We start from the raw sequence: 6,175 nt of genomic DNA, 5'->3' as shown, positions 1-6,175 counted from the left end.
AAGAATACCACCTTAAACACCAGAAGATCATCAGAAAACAGCAGTGGAACAAAATCCCAGTGTAGACATGCAAAAAGATTTATATAATAATATTCACTGACTACTGAGAAAGGTACCTAAGATTAAGAAATAAGTTCATATTTGTCATTTCAACCAGTTCACTACAAATCAAAACCCGACGTGTGTGAATTATTTTGTGACCAAACTGTAAATAAACCAGAACTTTGCCTCACAAACAACTCAACATGAAAAACTAAGTCTAATAAATCCCACCGTGCTGTTTCCATTCCTCTCTGCAGCCAAAGCTTCTGATAAATTGCTTTAGATCCAGTCCTGCTGAACACCTTCAGATATTTTAGGAGCCTAAAACAAACGATCAGACGCTTTGGACGAGGTCGGTGCCGATTCACGTCTACTCATTAAACACACATTTAAATCATAATAAAAGTCACAGAACTGTAATTCAGACAGAGTCACCTTCAGAGAATCACTTCCCGGCAGCTTGAGTTTCATAACGCTCAGCTCTGCTACCACTCAGCTGATGATCCACATATTTCCTCTCATACTCCATTTTTCCTCTTCTCCTCCTGCCAACTCGTGCCGACGTAATAACTGGAACCAGCCCACCAGGACACCTGAAGGTCTTTGCTGAGTGTTGTTGCACTGCGTCTCTTCCCTAATTCTTCATCTTTTCATTCTCGCTCGTCCTGCCTGTCTCTGAGCAAAACCAATTTATTCTGCACGTGGCAAAAGATCAGAGTGTTTACACGTCGGCCTTTATTTGCTGAAGCGGGCAGATCTGATCGATGATGAGTTTTCACATTTTTAAACAGTTTTTAGCTTTTTTTATGCCTCTAAAAACTGATTTGATGCACTTCAGCAGGTTTTAAAACTGCAAAAGGTGAGAATGATTCATTTTGTGTTACTTTGTGAATGTGAAATCTCATAAATTATTAATATATCTGAAAAAAACAAACATTTCCTGCCCGTGTACGACTGTGACTCTGCAAATCTGTCTGTGTTTATATTTGTTTATAGAGTTCTGATGAAAAAACCTGCACCGATACTGAGACAGCGTGTTGTAAATCCTTCTTTATCATTATTATTGTTCCATTCTTACTCATTGAAAAGGTTTTTTTTTTTTCTAGGATGCAGTCGACTTGGAGGAGCTGCTCTTGGTTAGTCAGTGCTGCCCCCTATTGGCTGCTGAGAAAAGGTGCAAAAACCTGCTCCAGACTAAATATAACTGCATTATTTCAGTTTAAAAAAAGAGAAAAAAAATGTAGTCGTATAGTATGGTGACATCTTCAAACAACATGTATGTCCTTTACTCTATTTTTTTTTTTTTTCCATAGACGTCATCGCTCTATTTAAATGTTATCAGCCCATTGAATACGTCCCGTCTGGTCCATTTATACTAGAACATATGCAGTGATAACAATGTGATAACATCCAGACTGGGTGGTTTTATTGAAGACATACAGCATATCTATTTAATAATTACTAGAGTCCAAGGAAAGCTTACTGTAAACCACTAGATGGTGTTGATAGAGTGAAGAATAAAAAGCTGCTGAAGGCCCTGATGTTGTTGCGTAATCATTCAGACAGCTAACACGGCATCACTGATGCTGCCTCGTCTTTGCAGAAAACTGGATCTAAAACTTTGTGTGCAGTGAAGCCAGAGGTAGACACATGAAGCAAAGGTCTGGGCATCCTCCTGCAGGTCAGTTTTGTGCATTCTGGTCATTTTTTATGCACCAAATATGTGATTTTTCTGCATTAATTTGCAGCAAATATCTTCATTTATGTCAAGGAAAACTCAAAATTAAAGTTTTCTTTTGCTGCTTCAATTGGCAGCATGAAAAGTTAATCCAAATTAAATAAGCAAGTCATTTTAAAGACACTGATGAAGTTAGAGACACTAACATCTTCTGATTCCTCTCAATTTCATTTTAGGGAAAGTCAACTCAACAACTTTTCCAACTTGACTGTTTGCTTTACCCAAACAAACATGATTTAATCACCACACTGTTTTCTTTCCTTTTCTCCACAAAGCCTGAGGGGGAAGCACACCTCATTTTTGCCCTTTTACTGAAATTACAAGTTTAAAGGGACACGGAGTTGTTTTTTTAATGTTGATAAAATCCACAAAGGTAGACTGAAAGCTAAATGAGATTCATTTTTTAAAAAAGTGCTTAATTTGACTCAAACACAGCGCGTTACAAGTATTTAAAAACTCCACATGTAGTGATATAAAAGTGCATGAACTTCAGCAACCTGAGCAGCTTTTTGATTTAACTCACTTTTTGGAAACAGATTTTATACTGATGTGTTTTATTGGGAACATCTGGTCATGTTTGAGAAAAATATATAATACATCCATGTCAAAACACGCAGGCAGCCAACACACACTGCACTTTAGTTTAATTATTTCCTAAAGATTTGTCCATTTATGATGTCTTTGTGTTGCTGCACAGCCTGGAGAGCAGCCGCTTTGCATTTCACTGCATCAGTCAAATAAAAAACTCCTAAAGCTGATCATAGCTCATCACATATTGATTTGATTTCTCATGCAGACCTGCCTGTCTCTGAATCACCCCCTCATCTCCCTGTTTCCGCCACCGAGTCCTTCCAATTGCCCCTCTTACGTCATGCTTTTCCTCCTCACGTGCTGCCGGAGGGGCCGCAGGAAGCGCTGCTCCCTTCGCATCCAATTCGCTTCCGAGATTGTTCATCAGAAACCCAGGGATCCGTTTCCAGCGCCGGATTGGCTGCCGGATCCCACTATGCGCTCACATGAGGTCAGAGCGGAGGGCTGTCACGGAGGGCCGGGCCGCCATCTCCCCACCCACACTGTCACCATCCCCGCCGCCGTCAGAGAGCCGCTGCCGGCCAAGATGCTTCACCTCCAGCCCCGAGCCACGCAGCGAGCGTCGCTTCCTTCGTGGGTGGCGTGCAGGATAGTGAAAGTGGGACGAGACGGCGCTTTGGATGGGATCAAACTCCTAATTTCTCTTGACATGTTAAAGTCAGTGAGGAGACGCAGTTTATTTGAGAGCGGCCGCACCGCGCATGCTCAGTAGAGGAGCGCCAGGAGGGTTTTCTATACATCAACTAAAAATGTAAATTCAATCCTGGAATTTAGTTATTTTTTTTCTCCTAAAAATGGTTTATAATTTGAATTAAAAGGAGGCACATTTATAGAATGTTAAAAAAAAAGAAAAATAAGATGTGTTAATACTTGTATTGTTTATTTATTCCATAATGACATAAATAACTAACATTTAAAGTCCATTTTTAGTTATTTAACACTGAATTTAATTAAGTCTGCGTCTCTTTTTTACTGTGTAATTATTTTTAGTAATTTAAAATCAGTTTTTAGTAATGCAATGTCTCTTTTTTCACATCTTTTTAGTATATTTGCATCTCTTTTGGGGTTTTGCTTCGTGTTTTAGGTTGTGTTTTTCTTTTTATTAGTTTTTCATTTGTGTGTTTTGTTGTTGTTGTTGTTTCAACTTTATGTCCCTGTTTAGTCACTGAGAGTCTCGTTTTAGGTTTTGACATCTCTTTTAAGTGGGTTTGTGTTTATTTTTTTTTTTTATCATTTTATGTCTTTTTTGTGGTTTTACATCTAATTCTAATAATATTAGAATTTTACACATTTATTTTAGTAAGTTTGCATCTGTTTTCTTCACCTAATGTCTCTTCTTGTGTTTTCACATCCCTTTAGAGTGGGTTTGTGTTTTATTTAATCATTTTACATCTTCAGTAGTGGTGTTACATCTCTTCTCTATATGTTTGTGTCTCATTTTATTCACTTTTATGTCACTTATTAGCCATTAAATGTCTCATTATAACTTTTCACATCTGTGTTTCGTAGGCTTTCATCTGTTTTTATTCATTATATGTCTTTTAAAATGTTTTTTACTTAGAAAAAAACTACTTGATATCACTTTTAATTCATATAAGGTCTGTTTTTAAGTATTCACACCTATTTTTAGTTGGTTTATGTCTCTTTTTACTGATTGTGCATCTTGTTTAGGATTTTCCTCTCTTTTTAGTAGCTTTAGGTCTAGTTGGTGGTTCATTTTAGTCATTTTATGTATTCTTAGTAGTTTAACATTGTTTTTTTAATATGTTTGTGCCTCTTTTATATTGACCTTTACTCACTTTTAAGAAACTGAATGTCTCTTTTTACATTTTCACATCAGCTTTAGTTGATTTGTGTTTGTCTCTAGTCATTTTATGTAATTTTTTGTGGTTTTACATCTGATTTTAGTAGGTTTGCATCTCTTTATTCACTTTATATAATTTTTGCACCACAAGCCGATGTACGCCAAGCGTGCCTCTGTTTACTGGTATGTAGGTGAGGGTGGAGGAGGGAGAGCTCTGAGGCCAGGGAGGACATGGCAGCTCCGAGGAAGGATCGTGAGGAGGATGGAATCGGCTTTATTACAGACGAGAGAGAAAGAGAGGGAAGAAGAGGAATGCTAAAAAGGGACATGAAGGCATCAAACAGGACAGAAGTGATTGCAGTGCAACATAAATGTTTGTTTGGATGTGCAGATTAAACCTCCTAAAAGTTCAAGTGTGGCTGTCCTCCTAATAAAGTTGAAACTTTTGGACTATCTCAAACTGAAAATTGTTTCTGTCTTATGTTTACAAAATGTACAAGAGATACCGGTGTCTATAAACGTGACAAATCAGCAGGTAGCAGCGTCCAATCATTAGTCAGCTCCAGTCGGTGCAGATTGATTATGAAATAGTGACGGAAAGGTGGCTCAGTAAGACGACATGTTAACCAGCAATCACTCTCAAACTGCTGCTCTGCACTAAAATCCTGAGTTTATCACCACGATGTTGTCCTCCAAACTAAACTCACCATACAGAATTTTAAAGACCACGGCTGTACTGTGACTTCTGGGATGTTTTCATTCAATTTTAAGCTACAACTAAAGTCACAGAGCAGTTGGGTCATTGCATCTGAAAATCTAGTGATAGAACAATTTCTGTTTGTTCCAGCTCACACACAATCAGAGATTATTTGATCTTGGTTAGATTATGAATGAATGGTATGATGAGAAATAACAGTAAAAATGTCTGTCTTTAACCTCTAGAAGGTCTGAGATACTGTCATCCAAACATAGCCTAAAATATAAATGTGTGAAAAGAAAAAGCTAAAAATGGATTCCTCTGCAATTAAAAAAGCAAAACAAAATCTTGGAAAGTACTTGATATATTAATCTAAAATCATAGACATCACTTTCAATATTCATAGTTTATGCTGCTGCTACAGCTCACCTGGTTGAGCTGGCGACCCAGGTACAGGGGCTGTAGTCTCCGATGCAGCGGCCGTGGGTTTGAATCCCACTCATGGCCCTTTGCTGCAACCCTTCCCCCATTCTCCTCCCCCACATTCCTTCTCCTTCGACTGTCCTATGTAATAAAGGCAAAAAGGCCAAAAAATAACTCAAACAATATTCATAGTTTATGACTAAAAAGTTTAAAGAAAATCTGAGATGTTTGCTCAGGAGGCCTCTGATGAACTGTGATGGAATAACTCAATGAAAACAACCAGGAGACAGAAAGCTGCTTTAGCTGCTCTCTGCTTTATCACTTTGTTGGAATTTGATTTTTTGACTAACTTAATCTGATAGACTGGTTACCTGTCCAGGTGTCCCCTGTCTTCACCCTGAGTCAGCTGGGATAGACTCCAGCCCCCCTGTGACTCTAGAGAGGATTAAGTGGTGTATAGATAATGGATGGATGGACTAACTTAAGCCTATTCAGGACTTTCATGTTGCCATACGTTGGAGGTCTTTCGGGGTCAACTGGACCCCAAGAAAGAATACGTGCAAAATACTTGTTGGTATTCATTACAGACTTTGATACTATGTTAAATAAACTTTCTGATAAGTTGACATATTTTTGGTTCCAAATGCATGAAAAATGTCCCTCTTTATATATATATATATTTAAAAACCTTCAAAAATAATAAAAATCAACACTTGTCACCTAAACCAAACGGACTGCGGTCCAAAACTACTGAATAGTGTTAAATAATGAGCTCTTTTATTTATTTATGTATCAGCATGTTGGAGTTTCCACTTCAACCCTTAAGGTTTGCACATTAATGTTTAAATTTGTGCCGCATTTCATTACAGGACGACGTACA

Source organism: Stegastes partitus, unplaced genomic scaffold (genome assembly GCF_000690725.1).
Source record: "Stegastes partitus isolate 25-593 unplaced genomic scaffold, Stegastes_partitus-1.0.2 Scaffold1613, whole genome shotgun sequence".
Classification (NCBI taxonomy): Eukaryota; Metazoa; Chordata; class Actinopteri; family Pomacentridae; genus Stegastes; species Stegastes partitus.
Note: the sequence above shows the minus strand (reverse complement) of the source record.